The 22,790-nt window shown below is 32.0% G+C and overlaps 1 non-coding gene and 1 pseudogene across 1 annotated transcript; one reads left to right on the top strand and one right to left on the bottom strand.

The window, feature by feature from the left end:
• Positions 1 to 937: 937 nt before the first annotated feature.
• Positions 938 to 3,263, top strand: LOC105781155 (amino acid permease 3-like; annotated as a pseudogene).
• Positions 3,264 to 21,726: 18,463 nt separating this feature from the next.
• Positions 21,727 to 21,833, bottom strand: LOC128039536 (small nucleolar RNA R71). The gene has a single exon (XR_008194036.1). It is a non-coding gene; the product is annotated as a small nucleolar RNA R71 (small nucleolar RNA).
• Positions 21,834 to 22,790: the final 957 nt, after the last annotated feature.

The raw sequence follows: 22,790 nt of genomic DNA on the forward strand, positions 1-22,790 counted from the left end.
AGTCTGATTTAAAAATCATTGTTTAAAAATAAATAAATTAATATATTTGATTCTAAATTAATTTATTAATGATTTTTTGAAGAAATTTATTAAAATTTAAACAAAAATTAATCTTATAAAAATATTATAAATTTAATGTACATAATTCACCCTTGCATAGTACATGAATACAAACTAATTAGATTTTATTTCTCCCTTGACGAATGGCAATGTTTTATTTTTGCTTTTTATTTTTTGTTTGAAACATAGAGGATTAATATTTACAATAAATTACATAAAATTATGTCGATGTCTGTTGAATGAAGCGATAATAAATTTAATATTTGTTAAGTAAAATCTAGAACTCAAATTTCGTGTTGATTAAATTTTAATTTTATTAACATCAATACTATTATTAATACAGAAATATGTGAATTCAAACTCGCTAAAACATATATTTTTTTATTTAAGGGTCGTTACTATTATAGAGTTTGCATTTGCCCCGTAAAATATAGTAGGACTTAATCAGAGACATATTCCCAGAATTTTGAATCAGAGGTGGACCTTTAAAGAGATATATTTACAATCGATTAATTAATTAATTGATGTTATAAATTAAAGCTCTTCCTCACCACTATTTAAATTAAGCAACGAAAATTTCATCCATGACACGCACCGACTGACTAAATTTTGAAAGTGATTTTTCTGTGGCATAATAGTGAAGGTACGAATAGTAATACGTAACAAGATCATTTTATTTCTGGGGTATTATTTATGGAAAATGCTGGATATTATCGCAGTTAATTACGATAAAAATCATAAAATATCATGTGCATGGGAACTTGAATTTTGATACATACATGTCATTGATTTCAGCATCTTTGACATAATAAATTAAGTATGAGAGTTGATTTTTAAGGCTTACTTATTGTTTTGATACTTCTGTTTATGACAGAAGATGGGATCAGAGACCGGTGCTGGAAAGAGTTACCTTTACAACAACCAAAATTTTGATCTCTCCATTGATGTGTTCTCACAAGTCAGCTCCAAGTTATTAGATGATGATGGCCGTCCCAAGCGAACTGGTAATGTTACAGAAAGGTTAAATTCTATGAAAAAGATTGCAGACTTTGTTTTAGTGATGTCATTGGGTTTTCCTTTGTTTAGGAACTGCATGGACCGCAAGTGCTCATATTATTACAGCAGTGATTGGTGCTGGTGTTTTGTCCCTGGCTAGGGCAACAGCTCAGCTTGGATGGATTGCTGGTCCGGTAGTAATGTTTTTGTTTTCTTTTATAACTTATTACACTTCCACTCTTCTTGCTGCCTGTTATCGCTCTGGTGACCCAGTTAATGGCAAGAGAAACTATACCTACATGGACGCTGTTCGGTCAAATCTTGGTAAATTTCAAAACCCAGAAATCTTTGAATTTGCCTTACCAAAAATGGGGTTGTTTCAATTTCAATATCTTTATCTTTTATGTTACTTTTCAGGTGGGTTTGAAGTCAAGATCTGTGGATAGGTTCAATACTTGAACCTTTTTGGAGTTGCCATTGCATACACCATTGCATCATCAATTAGCATGATGTGGGTAGTTTTAATGGCTCAAACTCAGTGATTTGTTGTTTTGGCAGTTGTATTGTTTGGGTTAACACTTAACATTTTAAAATATATATATATATATGGCTATTAAAAGGTCTAATTGCTTCCATGCCAGTGGTGGCAAAGATCCATGCCACATGAATAGCAATCCTTTTATGATTGCTTTTGCCATTGTTGAAATTTTTTGCTCTCAAATTCCTGACTTTAATCAACTATGGTGGCTTTCCATTGTTGCTGCTGTCACCATTGGACTTGGTATTGGAATTGCTAAAGTAGCCGGTATCTTACTACAACTCAATTATTAGCATTCCATATTGATGACTAAATGTATCATGGAAGAATTTTGCCCCTTTTAATAAAAAAATGAATAAATTAATCTTTATACATTAAATCAAAGAGCAAATTAATCTTTTCTGTTAAAAGTTTTATCTAATTGTACCGTTAAAAACTGACATAATCGACAAAATAACCAGGTGATGATACATGGCGTACCCTCATACTGATGTATAGGGACAGGTTTTTAACCGTAGAAATGAATAGAAGTTTTTGCAAAAGAACCAATTTGTTCTTTGATGTAATGTATAAAGATTAATTTATCCATTTTTTTAGTAGAGGGAACAAAATATAATCTGACTCCTATTATAAGGACATCATGACACTTATACCAAATTAATGTGCTTTAACGTAAATATGTTAGAATTTTTTCATGAAAGATCTTCATATCCATACCGGAATAATGTCAAACATATTTGACCCTTGAGATGTTTTCGTTTTTTTTTTTTTTTTTGCTTGGTTAATTTAGCGGAAACAGAGAAAATTGGGGGAAGCCTAACAGGATAAGTGTTGGAACTGTCACTCAAACCCAAAAAATATGGAGTTTCCAGGCACTTGGTGACATAGCTTTTGCCTATTCATACTCATTGAAATTCAGGTTTACATTAATTTTCTTTTTCACCCAAATTCATTGTAACTCAATAACTTGTTGAAGTCGAAAGCTTTTAAAACAATATGGTGTTTTGTGTTACAGGATACACTGAAGGCTCCACCATCAGAATCAAAGACAATGAAAAAGGCAACACTGTTAAGTGTTGGAGTGACAACTTTTTTCTACATGTTATGTGGTTGTACGGGTTATGCTGCTTTCGGAGACTTATCCCCTGGAAACTTACTCACAGGTTTTGGATTTTATAACCCATTTTGGCTCCTTGACATTGCCAATGCCGCCATTGTTATTCACCTTGTTGGTGCATACCAAGTTTACTGTCAACCCCTTTTTGCCTTTGTCCAAAAAACGGCATCCGAGAAGTTCCCGGACAGCAAATTCACTACCAATGATATCAAGATCTCGATCCCGGGTTTTCGGCCTTACAATCTAAACCTTTTCAGATTGGTTTGGAGGACTTGTTTTGTGATGATAACAACATTGATCTCTATGCTTCTTCCATTCTTTAATGACATTGTTAGACTCCTTGGGGCACTTGGGTTTTGGCCACTCACAGTTTATTTCCCAGTAGAGATGTACATTTCTCAAAAGAAGATGCCAAAATGGAGCACCACATGGCTTTGCCGTCAAGTCCTAAGCATTGCTTGCCTTGTTATCACTATTGCTGCTGCTGCTGGTTCCATTGCAGGGATTGTTCTTGATCTGAAGTCATATACTTCATTCTCCACTGGGTATTAGTTCAGTTACAATTTGAAGAAAGCAAGGGAAACTAAGCTCTACGGATTAAAAACGCTTCTTGTAGTTGTTCATGTTCGTAAAATGTAAAAATTGTTGTTGCTAATTTACTGTTTAGGGTATGAAGTTTTTATATGTAGCTTGTAGCTTTCACATTCAATGCAAATGGAAAACTTTTATTTTTAGAAATATATAAATATTCTATATAACGTTCTTTTATGCGTTTATTATACCATTAACCGGGTTTTAAAAACTATCCAACACATTATCTATAGTCCATTTCTAATTATTTAATAGCAACACAACAATTTTTTTCCAAGTCACTGGCAAATAATTTTGAAATTTTTTTTATTCTAAACCTCAAACCCAAATATCGAATCTCGAACCTGAATTCAAACCCCGAACCCTTATAGTTCATGGTTTGGATTTGGGGTTCAAGGTTCGAGGTTCGAGGTTCGAGGTTTAAGGTTTAAAGTTCAAGGTTTAGATTCAAGGTTCAAGTTTGAGTATGGGGTACAAGGTTCATGTTTAGGGTTCAAGATCCAATGTTCAAGGTTCGGGTTTAGGTTCAGGGTTTAGCATTCAAAGTTAGGGTTCAAGGTTCGGGTTTAGATTCACGATTCTGGATTTGGCTTCGAGGTTCAAGGTTTAGAATAAAAAAAATACGAAAATTATTTATCAATGACATGAAAAATTTGTTGAAATGTCATTCAATAATTGAAAATGGACCATAAATAATGTGGTGGGAAGGGTTCATAAAATAATTTCTCATATTTATAAATGATTTAATATTAGGTAAAAGTGACTTACCCTCCCTCAAATTTAGTGTAAAATAAGGTCTACTTATTTCTAGATTTGAAAAAATCACATGCAAATTTTAAATTAAAAGGAAAAATATATTTTGTTTTTATTTATTTATGTATATTCTATTTAGTTTATTCATTTTATATTTTTAATTATAAAATAATGAAATTAATTAAATAATAAAATTTAATTACATATTGAAGTACTATAAAATTAAATATATTTAATTTATTTCATAAAAATATATTATGATTTCAATTAAAATTAAATATTTTAAATATTTACTTAATTAATCTTGAAATACATTAAATTATTTTTATTTAAAATTAATTACTAAACATCATTTGGAAGGTTTAATGAAAATATTTAAATATAAAAATAAAAAATCATCTCAAATTTAATATTATAATTAAATTAAAATTTAAACGTTTAAGATATATTTGCATAAAAATTATTTAAAAAACAAAAAATAAAAGAGAAGACAAAAACAAAATATAATTTTCATTGATAATAAATTTTTAAAATAAATTTTCAACCATTAAGGCCTTAGCAACTTTAAAATATCACATTTAAATCTTTCACTATGTAAATTATGTGGTTCTTAATTTTTTTTTTGATTTATGTCCCAACATATGTAGATATTGTATAATTTTATTGTGGTATAAGTCTAAATATATTTTGTTTATCAGTTTGATCGTCTCACCATATGTAGAGCTTATATAGTTTTGTTGTCGTATAGGAAGAAATATATTTTGGTTATAGTTATTCGGATGTATTTTTATAATTTCAATTGTGATTGGACATGTAACTTCAAAAAAACCTTACTTATATTAATAAAAATTACATTATATTTAACATATTATTATATTAGAATATAATGCAATTTATAATTTAATTTAGTAATAAATAAAATGATTTTATAACTAATTAAATTTTTATTATATTTAATTGAAAATATTGAATATAAAAATTAAAAATAACAAAAATAAATAGAATAATAATTAATGAAGTGTAAATTTTTTATTAACAGGATTAAAGATATAAAAATCCCTTAAAAAATAAAAGAAAATCAATTGCGCCATTGTCATTAACAAAAAAAAAAAACAATTAAACCTCTTCGCAAAAAGTTTCATTCTTTGATCACGTTAACCATTAAAATTAGCTAACGGACCAATCAAATGGAGACACATCGCAGTCCCGGATGTAAATAAAAAATTATTAAAAATTATTATAAAATTATAAAATATTATATAAACTTATAACAAATTGTAGAAAAAAATTATAAAAATTATAATTAGGCAGAACAAACTGGTGCAGTTGATACAAACCAAAATATTCACCTAAACAGAAATTTGAATTGGTTGTTTTGGTTTATTACTAGAATGGTATGCACTAACCATAAATTAATTTATTTTTCTATTTCCCAAAATAAACATATTAAATAAATTTAAATAAATTAATTTTCTAATTAAAATATTTTCTCAACTCAATTCTAATTTCATTAAAATCATGACAAGTTTACCGTAAAATAATCTATGAGAAAATATATTTAATATTTCTACATTCAATGGATTCACTATGACCAAATGATTTATTTTACTTTTGAACTTCATTTAATTGAAAACCATAAATTCATTTACAGGCCATTTTCATTTTCATTTCGGAGAAAACTACATTCATTTCAAAATGTTTCTCATTTCTTCATTTTTATCATCCATTTATGTTCATTTTATTCAACATGCAATTCATTTCTAGTTTCAACGAGCTAGCGGAGAGACTGATTAGACATATGTGATTAGGGCTCAAATTTATAATTAAGTTCTAGCTTTTCGCCTATTAATTGTAAATTCATTTAGTCATGAAGTCATTCCACTATAGTATCGTGATTGAGCTCTTCCCAACGAGATACCATTACGAAAGTAACTTGATCAATGTTGGATCTAGTGCCCTGAGTGTAGTATATTCATTTACAAACTTGTATTTTTTTTGAATAGATTGATTAATAAAAAAAATTCATTGATTACATTAATATACTTTTAATAATTGTCTTCACATGGTTTTCGCAAGCAAAGCAAAATGGAAGCAAATGTTGCGCATTGGTTATCTAAATATTTAACTAATAGTAACCAGTATTAGTGTTAGATCGTAATAAAGAAAGACAACTTGTATTAGTAGATGAACCTAAACATTTCCTTAGTCTAATCGAAAATGAGCAAATCGATTAAAAGACTAATATGTCGTCTATCAAGTCAAATTGGGGAGATACCTTGTCTTGGGCATCGAAGCGGATGACTCTCAAAAGATAGAGATATAGATGTAACTGACTGGTCTGACAATACATCGGACATGATCCAAGGAAAATAGACCATGAATTTGTTTATGTATTTATTCACTTGTGACGTTCGTAGTGTGGCATACCTATATCCTGAGTGGATAAAAAACTATGTATGCGTTACTTAAACACTTTGATGTAAGTAAAAGCCTGTGTCCAAATAGATAAGGAATCGAAAGCGGGTGCGTTGGGTGTACGACTTCTGTAGTATGTAGCTTCATTCATAACTGTGGAATTCATAGCCCAAAACATAGGTAAATGATATCCTCTGATTGGCATTACATGGTTGATGAAAAGTAAACGTGGTCACAAGTCGTTCATCTTTGTGATGGATGACTTGATTACTATTTGATAGTAATTGACTTTTCGTGAAGGAAGATGTAATGGTTACAATGAGATAAGACTAGATCATATTGGGAGAATGGATATTATCCCAAAGAGATCAAGGATATCCTATGAGGGTAACACATTTATGACGAGGCCATTGGATGAGCACTAAGAAGTTGCTTTTGTAATGGCATGTCGTTGGGGAGAGCTCAGTCACGAAACTATAGTGGAATTAATTCGTAATTAAATGAGTTTATAATTAATAGGTGAAAAATCAGAACTTAGTTATAAATCATTTGAGCTTCAACTATTTATGTCCAATTGGTCCCTCCGCTAGCTCGTTGAAACCATAAATGAATTGCATGTTTGAATAGAAATGAACAAAATGAATAAGAAAAGAGAAATGAGAAACATTCATGAATGATTATGGTTTCTCTGAAATGGAGCAATGAAATCATTTTGAAATGAATGTAGGTTTTCAAAAATGGAAATGGAAATGATCCATTTACAATCCTATATGGATTACTTAAAAATTTACCAAAAGAATGAGTTTATGTTTTTGGGCTGTTTTAAAGCTCGAAAGTAAAAATAAATTATTCGATCATAGCGAACATGTTGAGTTGTGAAATATTGAATATATCTTCTCAAAATTTTACCAGGGGAAAAATCGTCAAAATTTTACCAAGGGTAAAATTGTCAAAAAATTGTTAGGGTAAAATACGGATGAGAAAATTGTTTTATATATGAATATTAAAATTTATTTTGTGAAATAGAAAAAAATGAATAAGGTTGGATCACGTTATAGAGTACTAGGTCAAAAAGGCCCAGGTAGTACTCGTAATTGGACCCGATGTGAGAGAGACCCAAAAACCCTTCATGGACATGAAGGGGACGACAACCCTAGTAGAATACTAGGGTGTGTCGTCCACCCTTGTCCTATTCTAAGTAGGATGTTGTTTTTCTATTGGAAATAAACCAATACAACTCAACAAGGGTTCTACGTTCTCTTCCAATAAATAGATCACATGGGTAGAGCTATTAATACAACTTTGAGACATTGTTATTCTGTTGAAATATAGAGAGAATTCATTCTCAACTATTACATATATTTTTCCAGAATAACAATTCTATCGGTTTCTATTAAGAAGAGAGATTTTTGGTTTTCACCCCAATATGAGTGAAAGCTCTTTTTAGTTGTGTTTCAATTCAATTGGTTCGAGCCCACACTCGAAGAAATTTGTGGTATGAAAATAGCTTAGAAGATCGTTTGGTTGAAATTTGGGAACAACAAACATTAGTTAAGCTAAAAACATAGGTACGTATTCGGTTAAAGTTTATTGCTATAAATATCACAAACTGGATCGGTTTTCAAAATTTTAATTTTTCGCTGTGTAAGAAAATCATTTTCAAATCGAGATTTTTCCAACAATTGGTATCAAGAGCCAAGTTTTACTATGTTTATAGTGTAAACCGAGACCAAATCTCTCTCTTCATCTTGTTTGATTAATATTTAATAAGATGTGACATTCTTGTAATTATTCACATGTTTAGGGGAGTGTATGTGAATGAATACTTTATTATATATTTGTTATATAATTATTAATTTTTGCAAAGGTTATGGTTATTAGGAAATAGATCGTGGGCTATCATCTCCACGTAGGATTTTTTATATAGAATTCTTGTGAGCCGGAAATGGACATAGGATATAAATGTAATTTTTTCTTATAAAAAAGAGTCCATGATGATGAGAAGATAGAGTGATGGAAGTTGAAGACACAAAGAATGCTTTGTTGTAAAAAAAACTATGTAATTTTTGGTTTTTCATTTTTTTTTTAGAAATAGAACCATGAAAACCTTGACTGACAATTTTATTTTATTACCCATCTCATTATATATATGTTTAATAATTGTTAATGATCTAATTGTGATATATATATATGAGATGATCCACAGTCGATCAATTAAAGATAACAAGTGTGCTAATTAGAAAATACATATGTTTGATAGTTCCATTCACTTATTTAGGTTATTCAATTACTATGAGAAGTGTGGTAATAAGAAGGTGTAGTCTAGGATTGGATCTGCAAGGAAAGGCTTGGTTTATAAGTGGTCAAATACGACTTATCTCCTTTTCTTGGGAACCTACCTATTGCACACTTCACATTCACTTCTTTGGTTTTTCCTTTAAAAAAAACTACGGAGAATCAAAATTGTTTGATTGACTCTTGTTAATAATTGAATGTGAATATTATAAAATTGTCATAACATGTCATGCATATATGATATAAGCATGCCATATAGTTTAGGAAAGAATGTCACATGTATTTGTCATGCATATATTAATCATACATGATTGGAATTGAATATTATAAAAACCTTACATGTTTTTTAAAATATTGAGTGGGAGAAGATCCCTAAACAAGACCTACGAACTCCATCAATGGTCTCTTGTGATGGCATGGCAAGTGCACTACCCCACGGTAGGATTGTTATGTGGGTTTCACTAAAGAGATTTGTAAAAAGTAAGAAGAATTCACTTATGATCAAATGATAATTGGACTGGCCATTGTAGTAGGCATTACCATGTGATAGGTCAAGAAATTCTATCTTTAAAAGTGGAAAACTAGTCAAAGCATGCTACTTGGTGAGATTGTCCCATGATGACTCATTTGTGGTGTATGATGCGATAGGTGTTGAGTTGATGGTTATACACTCAAGATCTTCTAGTTAAGTAACTGTTGGGAAATGAGCCTATATTGTAGTAAACATGTAATTGTTTTCTATGTATTTGAATAATTAATACGTAAATTTCACATTTCACTGTTATGTCTTTTGTATTTCTATCTAACATATTTTGCATGCATAGAGAAATTGTGACAAGCAAATATTAGTTCATTGATTGTCTGAGTTCAAATTGATGATAAGTGGCACAGTAAGAATGTTTATATTGCAAAAGAGACAACTTACTTTAGTAGATAATCTAAATGAGTCTGTAATCCCGTAAAATAATCAAAGTGAGCATTTGATTCAAATATTGACAATGATTATTATGTCATCTACAATTTCAATTGAGGAGATGGTTAGTCTTGGTTATAGGAGTAGTTGACTCCACGGGTAGATACATAGATGTATTCATTGACAGAATGATACATTGGACTGGAACCAAGATGAATTAATTTTGAATTCGTTTGTGAATTAATTCACTTGTGACATTCATGGTGTGATTTACCTAAATCCTAAGTTATTCACTGGCCATGCGTATGTAACTAATGTGTTTTGATATAAGTGAAGGATTATCCTCTAAAGATGATCGAGCCGATAGCCATTATGTTGTGTACATGGCTTGTGTATGACATGACTTTACTAGAAACAGTGAAATTCATAGTTCAATTAAAGAGTTAACGATATCCTTTCATTGGCATTGTGTGGATTGATCAATATGGAACGTGGCCACAGGTTACTTATTCTTGAACGAGCAATTTATCACAGTCATTTGTTGACAGCGGTCATATTAATCATTAAGAAGACACAATGGTAACAATGAGATAAAATAGGATTGTATTGAGTGAACGAATTTAACTCAAAGGAATCAAGGATATCATATGAGGGTAACACACACATGACTAGGTCATTGGCCAAAGCAGTTGGAAGAATTACTTTCATAAAGAGTATACAATAAGGAGTTTTCAATCATGGTACTTCGTGTGGAATGACTCCATGATTAAATAATTGTGAATTATCGAAGCGATACTTCTGGATATAGTTGCAATTACTAGAGCCTAATTGTATATGTCCGATTCATCCATTCGCTAGCTCAACAAAAGTTCAATCGGATTGCTTTTGAATTAGAAGAAAATTCTACTACTTTGGATATAATTTAATGGGTCAATTTATTCGATGTGGAATTAAATTGGGAAGTCATAAGAATTGTTCAACTAGAGAATTTGATTAAAGAATTCTCTTGAAAATTTAATTTGGAAAACTAAGTGACTTTTGGGAAAATTAATTTTGATCAAGAAATAATTAAAATTAATATAATATTTTTGGAAATTAATTTTCAAGTCAGACAAATGGCTTAATGGGTAATTGAACTTAAAAATTGGACCTTAGATTATAAATTGGGCCCGAGAGCCCAAAACTGAGACCAAGATCCAAAAATTTGATGAACCGAGCATGTTATGTGAAATCGGGTTGACGGTCACACCGGTGGCTGGATTGGACCGATCGGGCCATCATTGGCCTGGATCGAACCACGAAAAATTGAACCAGCTCGGGGTAACGGCAGCTGCGACAACAACCGACAAATGGTTGGCGGTAATGGTTATTCGGTGGTTAAGCAGTGGAAGAATTACACTCCTACTGGGGCTCTACTAGAGAATTTATTTTCATATTAACTATTCTAAAATAATATTATTTTAATAGATTTAATATTTAATTTAATTTAATGCTGATCTTAATAGTATTTTATTAATTTAATATTTATCTTATAGATAAATATTCTATTAGTTTAATAAGATTTAATATTAAATTTAATCTAATATTTATCTTGATAAATATTATATTAATTTAATATTAAAATGATTAAGTTTAATAATAGTTGAACTCTTTAAACTCTCTGTATGTAAAGAGAGGCTTAGGTCATTATGTACATACACTTGAGTTCAAGAGAAAGTTTTAGAGAGAAAATTCTCTAAAGAAATTATTTCAAAAAAATTTAGAGAAATTACAAAACTACCCTACTGGTAATTTTTGTGAATTTTTTTTTATTCGAAGCTAGCCCACACTCGGCAAACGTTAGCTTGAGGGTAGTGGAGAAGACTACTTGGTCGAATAGAAAATGTACAATTTTGATTAAGTGTTTATTACTTTAGATATCAAAACCAAGTTCTTGTTTTGGAAATTTTTTTAAAAACTTTAGTTTTTCCCTAAATTTATTTTTCGCTACATTTTCCAAACACCGTTTTCCAACAATTTGTATCAGAGTCAGGTTGTGCTCTATTTATAAGTATAAAAAGATAATCAAAATAATTTTCTCTTCTTCTTGAATGATTTGATTACATAGAAAGTGACATTCTTTAGATCTTATGCATGTTTTGAGTTATGTATGAGAATATATGAGATATTATTGCCATAAGTTGCGGTTCTTAGGAAATAGGCTGTGGACTATTATCTCCACATATGACATTTTTTTAATTCATAGAAGTCTTCTGAGCCGAAAACGAACATAGGACTTAAATGTATTTTTTTCCAAAAGGAGTCCATGACGAGGAGAAGATAGAGCGATGGCAGTTGAAGACCCAAGGAATGCCTTGTGGCGAAAAACTATGTAATTTTTTGTCATTTATTTTCTAAAAATAGAACCATAGAACCATTGCCTGACAATTTTATTTTAATTACCTATCTCGTTATATATCTGTTTTATAATTTTTTATAATATTTATATTATGTAATGTTATAATTCTAATATATATGAGATGATCCATAGTTGATCAATTAAAAAAATAGTAAGTGTGGTTATGAAAAAATACATGCGTTGTATTGTTCTATTCACTTTTTTAGGTTATTCAATTACTTTAAGAAGTCTGGTAATGAGAAGGTGCATGTCTAGGATTGGCTCTGGCTAGGAAAGACTTGGTTTTTAAATGGTCAAATTTGATTCACCTCTCTTTCCTGAGACCCTACTTGGTGCACAGTTCAAATTCACTTATTTGGTTTTTCCCTCAAAAGAAAAACTATACTGAATCAAAATTTTTTGTTTTATGATTGATTGATTCTTGTGAATGAATGAATGTGAATATTATAAAATTATCATAACATGTCATGCATATATTGGAAGCATATCATATAGATTAGGTAAGAATGCCATTAAGACTATTGTATTATCATTCTTGAAATATGGGATAAAAACAAACCTTGCATGTTGTTTTAAAATATTGAGTGGAAGAAGGTCCTTGAACAAGACCTACGTCCTCCATTGATGGTCCCTAAGTGATAGCATGATAAAGTTTCGAGCTGGTTCCTACCCTAGCCACACCCCAAGGTAAACTTTATCATACGGGTTCACTAGATGAGATTTCCTTTTAAGGACAACTAGTCATGCATGACTCTCAGTGAGATTGTCCCAAGATGACTCACAAATGAAAGTGTGTTCATGATGGGTGTTGGGTCAATGGTTACACACTCAGGATCTTTTCTTGCTAAATATTTTCCTAAGAAATGATATTTAAGTCAGAGATGATGGGCAAACATTAAAGGTCGTTGATTCGTATGGAGTCTTGAGAATTAAGATTCATGAACTAATTGGATGTAATCCATGTTCTTGCTAGTTAATCATGGGACCCCAAGGTGATATGATTGATGTGTGTGAGAACGATTGTAGCAACAAAATTTTTTTTCAAGGTTTTAATACAAGATGCGTGCATCATACTACATTCTTGATATGTTGGTGAAATGAAAATATTTACTTAATACAAAGTAATTAGTGAATCTTTATTTTTAGTTTAAATATGTCTCATACTCCTCTTATTAGCATTCTTACTAAGAATAAATTGAATGGGGATAACTTTCAAGAATCGAAACTGAACTTGCTAATAGTTCTCAACTATGAGAAATACAAATTCATTCTTGACAAAATGTGTCCTCCTGAAGCTTAGCCCAAAGTGAGAAATTGCTGGAGAGATTTTGACTCGATTGCTCAATGTTATATGTTAGCGAGCATGAGTAGTGTGTTGCAAAAGCAACCCGAGAATTTTCGTACTGCCAAAGAGATCATGAAAAATTTGGAGGATTTGCTTGGAGGCCAAGTCACATTGGCTCAATAATCCACTATTACAAATTTGATGAACTCTCAGCAAAAGACCGATAGTCCAGTCAAAGAACATATGCTTAAGCTTATGAGATTCTTTACGGAAGCGAAGCACAATGGGTTGAACTAGACGTGAACACTTAGATTGAAATGGTGTTAAAATCCTTAATGAAGGAGTTTTCTGGTTTTAGGGTCATTTACAACTTGGGGAATGAGGTGCTTACCTTGACTCAACTCATGAAGAAATTGCAATCCTATGAGTTGATGTTGAATGGTGGTAAGTCAGTTCAAGAAAAACCTAAAGCAAACTTAGTTGTGGGCCCTTCGTCCTTTAAGGGGAAGCAGAAAGCTAAGGGGAACAAGAAACCCACTAAGTTTTCGATTCTACCTTATGTGGATAAGAAGAAGGAAAAGAACTGAAAAAATCCTAAAAAGATCAAATGTTTCTTCTACAATAGGAAAGGACATTTCGGATCAAACTACAAGGAGTATTTCAATTACCTAGTTGAAAAGGGTAAAGGTATGGAACTCTTTGTGGTTGAAACTTGCTTAGTTGAAGAATCAGTTGACAATTGGGTTATTAATTCTGGAGCCACTAACCATGTGTGTGTTTCTTTACAAGGGCTTATTGAAATGAGAAGTTTGCGTGGCAGGAACCTCTCGTTGCAAATCGGAGACGGGAGCTATGTTTAAGCTGAAGCCATGGGAGAAGTTATTTTACATTTTGATAATTTTAGGAAAATTATTTTAAGGAACGTGTTTTATGTATCTTTTTTTAAGCGGAATTTAATTTCTGTAGCATATTTTTTTATCATGGTTATACCGTGACATACAATAAAGGGATTGTTATTCAAAGAGAATTCTTTAATCTGTAATGGATGGATGGAAAAAGTCTATTCATTATCAAACGAAATAACAATTTGATGCTTCAAACTGAAATAGTGAATAAAAAGCTTAAAAATTCTCACTCTAACGAGGGGTACCTATGACACTTTAGACTTGGTCATATTAACCAAGAAAGAGTCACTAGACTCATGAAAAATGGTCATTTAAGTATGCTTAAGGAAGTTAGTCTTCCACAATGTGAATCTTGCTTGGATGGTAAAATAACTAAGAGGTTTTTTAATGCAAAAGGTACAAGGGCCAACCAACCTTTAGAACTTGTGCACACTGATGTATGTGGTCCCATGAGCATCAGTGTCTGAGGAAGTTACGATTTTTACGTGACTTTCATCGACAACTATTCTAGATATGGATATGTGTATCTAATGCATCGCAAAAGTGAAACCTTTGATAATTTTCAAGAGTTTTGTGCAAAAGTGGAAATGCAATTATGTTTATCCATAAAGAATCTTCGATCTGACCGAGGTAGGGAATACTTGTCCAATGAGTTCTTAGGATACCTCATAGAGAATGGGATTTTATCCCAATTGACTGTGTCGAGTACTCCACTACAAAATGGCATAGCTAAGAGAAGGAATAGAACTTTGTTTGACATGGTTCGTTCAATGTTAAGCTATTCACAACTCCCTACATCCTTCTACGGATATCCGATGCGAACAACTTGTTATATTCTGAATGATGTGTCGACCAAGTCTGCTTATAAGACACCTTATGAACTGTAGCATGGAAAGAAACCTACTCTAAATCACTTTAGAATATGAGGTTGTCCAGTACACTTTCTGGATAAGGATGCAAAGAAGTTAGGTAACGGATAGGATTGTGCATGTTTGTAGGATATCTGAAAGGAACAAATGGTGGATTATTCTACAATCTAAAAGATAATATGATCAAAGTTTCTAATCATGTTACTTTCTTCAAGGAAAGCTACACGGATAATTTTAAGCCTCAAAGTGTAAAGTGGTACTCGAGGAACTTTCGGGAGTTGTAGAACAATCACCAAGTTCAATTCTCGAGAATATTGTAGAAAAACCTGCAAATAATCAACATAATAGGGGAATCCATCATAGTGGGATGTTTCTAAGAAATCAGACTTCTTCATCTATGATGCCAATATTTATAATACAGAAACCAATCATGAAAATGGTAATCAACTCAATTCAAGGAGCTTATCCAGGACGTTAATTCCAAGCTCTGGAAATAGGCAATGAATGCCAAGATGGATTTTCTGAAATCAAATATGGTGTGAGAACTTTTAGACTTACCAATTGGGATTAAACCCATAAGGTGTAAGTGAATCTACAAGAAGAAGAGAAATATGGAAGGGAAAGTGGAAATGCATAAAGCTAGACTTGAAAGAAAAGACTACACATAGAAAGAAGATGTCGATTACGATGAGACCTTCTCTTCGGTAGTCATGCTCAAGTCTATCTACATACTCTTATCCATTTTTGCTGCTCTCAATTATGAGATCTGGAAACGGATGTCAAGACAATATTCTTGAATGACTATATTGATGAGACCATTTATATGGTTCAACCCACCGGCTATGTTGTCAAAGGAAAAGAGGAGAAAGTTTGCAAACTGCTAAGATCCATTCATGAACTTAAGTAAGTGTCTCACTTATGAAATAAAAGATTTGATCAAACGATCAAGACTTTTGGGTTTGAGTAAAAACGTTGATGAACCTTGTGTTTATAAGCATATAAAGGACAAAAAGGTGGTCTGCCTTATTTTGTATGTCAATGATATTCTACATATCGAAAACGATGTAGGAGAATTGTCATTGGTTAAATTGTGGTTAGCTTAATAGTTTAGCATGAAGGACTTGGGTGAAGCTAGTTATATTCTCGAAATTCAATTCCTTAGGAATCAAAAGGATAAAGCGATAGCTCTACCACAAGATTTATACGTTGATAAAGTACTAGAACATTGTGCAATGACTGATGCGAAGCTAGATGCTCAGTCGACTGCATCATGTTTTCATCTTTGTTTAGATGACTGTCCTAAGACAGCAGAAGAAAGAGAGCATATAAGTAAGGTTCCATATGCTTCGACAATTGGAAACCTTATGTATGCAATGCTTTGCAGATGTCCAGATATTTGTTTTGTCATGGGAATGACTATTCGATATTAGGTGACTCCTGGTCTCAGGCATTGGCATATCTTAAAAGAAATAGGGATTATATGCTTATGTATTCTTGGGAGAATCTTACTCCTATATGATACACAAACTCAGACTTCCAAACTTGTAAAGATTCGAGGAAATCAACATTGAGAAATGTATTCATTCTAGGCTATGGAGCCATAGTATAGAGAAGTATTAAAAAAACTTACACTACTGACTCTACTATGGAGGTCGAGTATGTGGTTGCTTTTAAGGCAAATAAACAAGCAATATGGCTTCGACAGTTCTTTATTGATCTTGAAGCCATTCATGATATGGAAAAGGCTATAACATTGTATTATGACGACAGTGCTACAATAGCTAATACCAAGCAAATGAAAAGTCACAAGAGGACGAAACACATTGATCGAAAGTATCGCTTGATACGAGAGGCAATAGTTGAAGGAATTATAGATGTGGTGAAATTAGCTTCTAAAGATAACTTTGCAGATCTATTTACTAAGACTCTTGTAACTAGGAGTTTAACAAACATGTCAAGGATATTAGAGTGTGAAACATGACGCCTTTACATCACTAGGGAAAGTGGGAGATTGTTGGGAAATGTGCCCATATTGTAGTAAACATGTAATTATTTTCTATGTATTTGAACGATGAATAAATAAATTGTGCATTTCACTGTTATGTTTTTTTTTGTATTTATGTCTTCCGTATTTTGCATGCATAGCGAAATTATGACAAAGAAATTTTAGCTTATTGATTGTCTAAGTTCAAACTAATGATAAGTGGAACTGTAAGAACATTTACATTGCAAGAAAGACAACTTACTTTCGTAGATAATCTAAACGATTCTATAATCTCATAAAAGAATCAAAGTGAGCATTTGATTCAAATACTAAGAAGGATTATTATGTCGTCTTCAATTCCAATTGAGGAGATCGCTAGTCTTAGCTATAAGAGTAGTTGACTCCATGAAAGAATCAAAGTGAGCATTTGATTCAAATACTGAGAAGGATTATTATGTCGTCTACAATTCCAATTGAGGAGATCGCTAGTCTTGGCTATAAGAGTAGTTGACTCCATGAAAGAATCAAAGTGAGCATTTGATTCAAATACTGAGAAGGATTATTATCTCGTCTACAATTCCAATTGAGGAGATCGCTAGTCTTGGCTATAAGAGTAGTTGACTCCATGAGTAGAGACATAGATGTATTCATTGGTAGAATGATACATTGGACTGGACCCAAGAAGAATTGATTTTGAATCTGTTTGTGAATTAATTCACTTGTAACATTCATTTTGTGATTTACCTAAATCCTAAGTTATTCACTGACCATGCGTATGTAACTCATGTGTTTTGATATAAGTGAAGGATTATCCTCTAAAGATGATCGAGCTGATAGCCAGTATGTTGTGTACATGGCTTTTGTATGACATGACTTTACTAGAAACAGTGAAATTCATAGTTCAATTAAAGAGTTAACGGTATCCTTTCATTGGCATTGTGTGGATTGATCAATATGGAACGTGGCCACAGGTTACTTATTCTTGAACGAGCAATTTATCACAGTCATTTGTTGACAGTGGTCATATTAATCATTAAGAAGATACAATGGTAACAATGAGATAAAATAGGATTGTATTGAGTGAACGAATTTAACTCAAAGGAATCAAGGATATCATATAAGGGTAACACACACATGACTAGGTCATTGGCCAAAGCAGTTGGAAGAATTACTTTCATAAAGAGTATACAATAAGGAGTTTTCAATCATGGTACTTCTTGTGGACTGACTCCATGATTAAGTAATTGTGAATTATCGAAGCGATACTTCTGGATATAATTGCAATTACTAGAGCCTAATTGTATATGTCTGATTCATCCCTCTGCTAGCTCAACAAAAGCTTGATCGGACTGCTTTAGAATTAGAAGAAAATTCTACGACTTTAGAAATAATTTAATTGAGTCGATTTATTCGATGTGGAATTAACTTGGGTGATCTTAAGAATTGTTTAACTAGAGAATTTGATTAAAAAAATTTCTTGAAAAATTAATTTGGAAAATCTTAGTGATTTTTGGGAAAATTAATTTTGATCAAGTAAAGGTAAATTAATAAAATTAATTAAAATTAATATGATATTTTTAGAAATTAATTTTCAAGTCAAACAAGTTGTCCAATGGGTAATTGAACTTGAAAATTTGACTTGAGATTGTAAATTGGGTCTAGGAGCCCAAAATCGAGACCAAGACCCAAAAATTGGTCGAACTAGGTTTGTTATGTGAAATCAGGCCGACGGTCCAACCGATATCTAGACCAGACCGACTGTGCTGTCATTGGCCTTGACCAAACCAACAGAAACTGAACTAGCTCGAGGTGTCGGTGACATTCCAGTGGCCGACAAATGGTCGGCCGCAGTGGTTATTTGGTGGTTGAGCAGTGGAAGAATTACACTCCTACTGGGACTCTACCAAAGAATTTGATTTTAGATTAAATATTCCAAAAATAATATTATTTTAATATATTTAATATTAAATTTAATCTAATATCTTGATAAATATTATATTAATTTAATATTAAAGTGATTAATTTTAATCATAGTTGAACTCTCTAAACTCTCCATATATAAAAAGAGTCTTGGGTTATTATTTACACACACTTGAATTCAAAAGAAATTTACAGAGAGAAAATTTTGTAAAGAAATTATTTTAGAAAATTTTGATCATAATTTAATAAAGTATGCAATTTTATGCTTTTATGCATCAAATTTGTTCATAATTTAATTATCTCATGTTACATATTAATCTCCTATATTTAATTGTGCAGTGGGACCATGGAGTTAACAAGTTAAGAAGCTTATTTTAATTTTGCATGGGCATAAGACATATTCTACCTTAGTTGGACAGCAAAGGCATGCAATTTGCGTCATGAAGAGGTCACCTTGATCTAGTTAAAGATGGTTTAAATGAAGGACAAGTCTGACAATTAATTGGGTCACAAAACTATCCAAGCAAGGGTGAAAGAAGCTTAATTCGGCAATGGCATATGAGTAGCCCAAAATCAGCTTTTGGGAGATTTATTCTAAGGTCTCTACACTTGTAAAACAATTAAAATTAAGCACACAAGTTTTACCCATGAAACCATCTAGCTCCTTTCCAAAATTCATGGTCAACCAAGAGTAAGAAAAACCTAAGGGAATTTCAAACTATTTTTAGTAAACCTATTAGCCATACCAACAACCTCTCCTTTCCAAAATTCATGGTCAACCAAGAGTAAGAAAAACCTAAGGGAATTTCAAACTATTTTTAGTAAACCTATTAGCCATACCTGAAGTATAAATAGACCTGTCATTCACCTTTCACCTCATATCCCATCCTTCACATCTCATCCTTCATCATTCTCTCAATCCTTCATTTCTTCATTCCTTCCCTTCTCACTCATAAACCCTCCATTTTTGCCTTCATTTAGTTAGCAATTCCTTGAGAAAATTCCCTCTTGTCAGGCCACTTTAAGGAATGTCTTGCAAAGAAGCAATTACGAGGATCGGAAGAAGTCATCGCGATCAATTTCTAGAGGACTGTCGAAATTACTTTAGAGTTTCTTCTTCCTTAATTTTTATTGTTGTTCAATATGTTTGTAATTTTCTTTGATTTTTTTCATTAACGATGATAGCTTAATTTCTTTAGCTAGAATGATTACATTAATTTATGAAGTTCATTTGAGTTATGTCCATAATGTTCTATGCCTCAACCGATCATGCTTTCAATTAAAATCATGTACGTATTTCATTCATTAAAATGTGATTGAATGCATTAGAATTAGTTCAGCGATCCTAGTCAAATGACGATTAATGGACGCAATAATTGAAAGGTGATTGCTTAATTTAGATCGTAGCCCTATTAAATTAAAGGTTCGCAATAACTCGAGAGAGCTCTATTAGCTTGCATAACTTTTAGATTTGTGTGATTAATTTGTTTCAAACCAAATTCGTCCATGTTACTTCGCATAAAATCTAAGAAACCCTTAGTTAAATATGATCATGGTAGTACGCATGTTTTTCTAAGTAAAAGATTTCAAAAGGACTAAATATTGGTTCCAAAAAGTTCATGAAAGATCGAATTGCCATGAAAGATTTTTCGGAACATTGTGAGCATGATGAGAAAGAACTAAGTCAAATGAAGTAATTATTGTAGCCTATTCATGTTATCGTTGTTGAAATCTTGTGAATTCTACTGCTAAATCCATCTCATTCATTTTAATTATTCATTTCATTTGCATTTAGGTTAACTTGCATCTAGATAATTATTTTACTTAACATCAACCAATCAAAATTATTATGTTTTTCTTACCAAATTGTTAATATTAATTTTGTAAAAAATTGATTAACATATATAGTCCCTGTGGAGACGATAACTCTTATACTTTCTTATTACTTGATAACAACTTTGCACACTTGAACAAACCCCAGCATTACAAGTTTTTGACGTCGTTGCTGAGGACTGTGTCCTTAATCATTTTTGTGAAATTAGTCCTTGCAATTTGGTTTTTAATTTATTTTTTATTTCTAACTTTACTTATTAATTCTTTTATTTTTTTTGTGATTTAATTTTGCGGTGTTTATAAGCATAGGTTGAATCATCAATTTATTACCTGTAGACCCTGAAATCGAGCAGACATTTAGACAAAGAAGACGAGAAATATTTGCCCAGAAACAAGCCGTAGAAATGGACATTGGAAATCAAAATAATGGCTAAGGTAATGGAGCCGTTAATGTTCATAATGCAATCCTTATTGCTAATGATAGGAATCGAGCTATAAGGCAGTACGTTGTGCCCCTTTTCAATGAGTTAAATCCGGGAATTAGGAGACTAGAGATAAAGGGAGCATAGTTTGAATTGAAGCCTATGATGTTTTAGATCCTTCAAGCCATGGGCCAATTTAGTGGTATGCCCATAGAAGATCCACACCTTCACCTTTGATTATTCATGGAGGTATGCGATTCATTTAAGATAGCTGGTGTAATTAAATATGCATTGAGATTTAAGTTGTTTCTGTACTCATTGTGAGATCGACCATGAGCATGGCTTAATTCGTTGCCACCACATTCAATTTCTACTTGGCAAGAATTAGTTGAACGTTTCCTGGTAAAGTATTTCCCACCTAGCAAAAATGCTAAGTTACAGAATGAGATCATCACTTTCTAGCAGATGGAAGATGAATCCTTATATGAGGCATGAGAACAATTCAAGGAGTTACTTCATAAATGCCCTCATCAGGGGATTCTACATTGCATCCAGTTAAAGATGTTTTATAATGGTCTCAAGGCACGCACAAGATTGGTGGTAAATGCTTTTACAAATAGTGCTCTCTTTTCGAAGTCTTATAATGAGGCTTACGAGATCATCGAGAGAATAGCTAGTAACAATTACTAGTGGCTGACAAATCGAGTAGCTTCAGGAAGACGAGTAGCTAGAGTGCATGAAGTAGATGCCTTTACTTCACTCTCAGCTCAGGTATCTTCTATCTCTTGAATGTTGAAACAGTTTACTACTAACGGTTTTAATCATGTTGGAGCCAACTACCAAGTCAATTCAAGGTTATTTCCTATGTATACTATAGGGATGGTCATTCTTTCGAGAATTGTCTATCAAATCCTGAGTTAGTTTATTACGTGGTGAATCAACACCAAAATAGAAGTGGACAAGAACCACAGTCCAACTGCTATAATCCTTCATGGCGTAACCATCCAAACTTTTCTTAGAGTAACCTAGGGAATGGATCGAACAACACTTACATGCATCATATATCAAATCAACACCAAGGGTTCAATCAACAAGTTCCAAAACCACCACAAGCTGAATCATCCAATAGTTTGAAAATTTTGTTGAAGGTGTACATGGCGAAGAATGATGCCTTAATCCAAAGCCAAGCAGCAATACTAAAAAATTTAGAAAACCAAATAGGTTAGTTAGCTACGGAGCTTCGTAATAGACCATAAGGAGCCTTGCCAAACAATATAGAAAATCCAAGGAATTTGGGTAAGGAACATTGCAAGGTAGTTGCTTTACGAATTGTAAGACTTTGGAACCCAAGAAAGCTGTGGTTGAAGATGAACCTATTAAGAAGGAGGAAAGTTAACCAATAGTTGAAATTCCTACACCAGAAGAGCCAAAACTTACAAAGTTTGATGAGGTAAAATCTAAACTAGTGAATTCTAATAAGTTAATACCTTCTTTAG

Source organism: Gossypium raimondii, chromosome 2 (assembly GCF_025698545.1).
Source record: "Gossypium raimondii isolate GPD5lz chromosome 2, ASM2569854v1, whole genome shotgun sequence".
Classification (NCBI taxonomy): Eukaryota; Viridiplantae; Streptophyta; class Magnoliopsida; order Malvales; family Malvaceae; genus Gossypium; species Gossypium raimondii.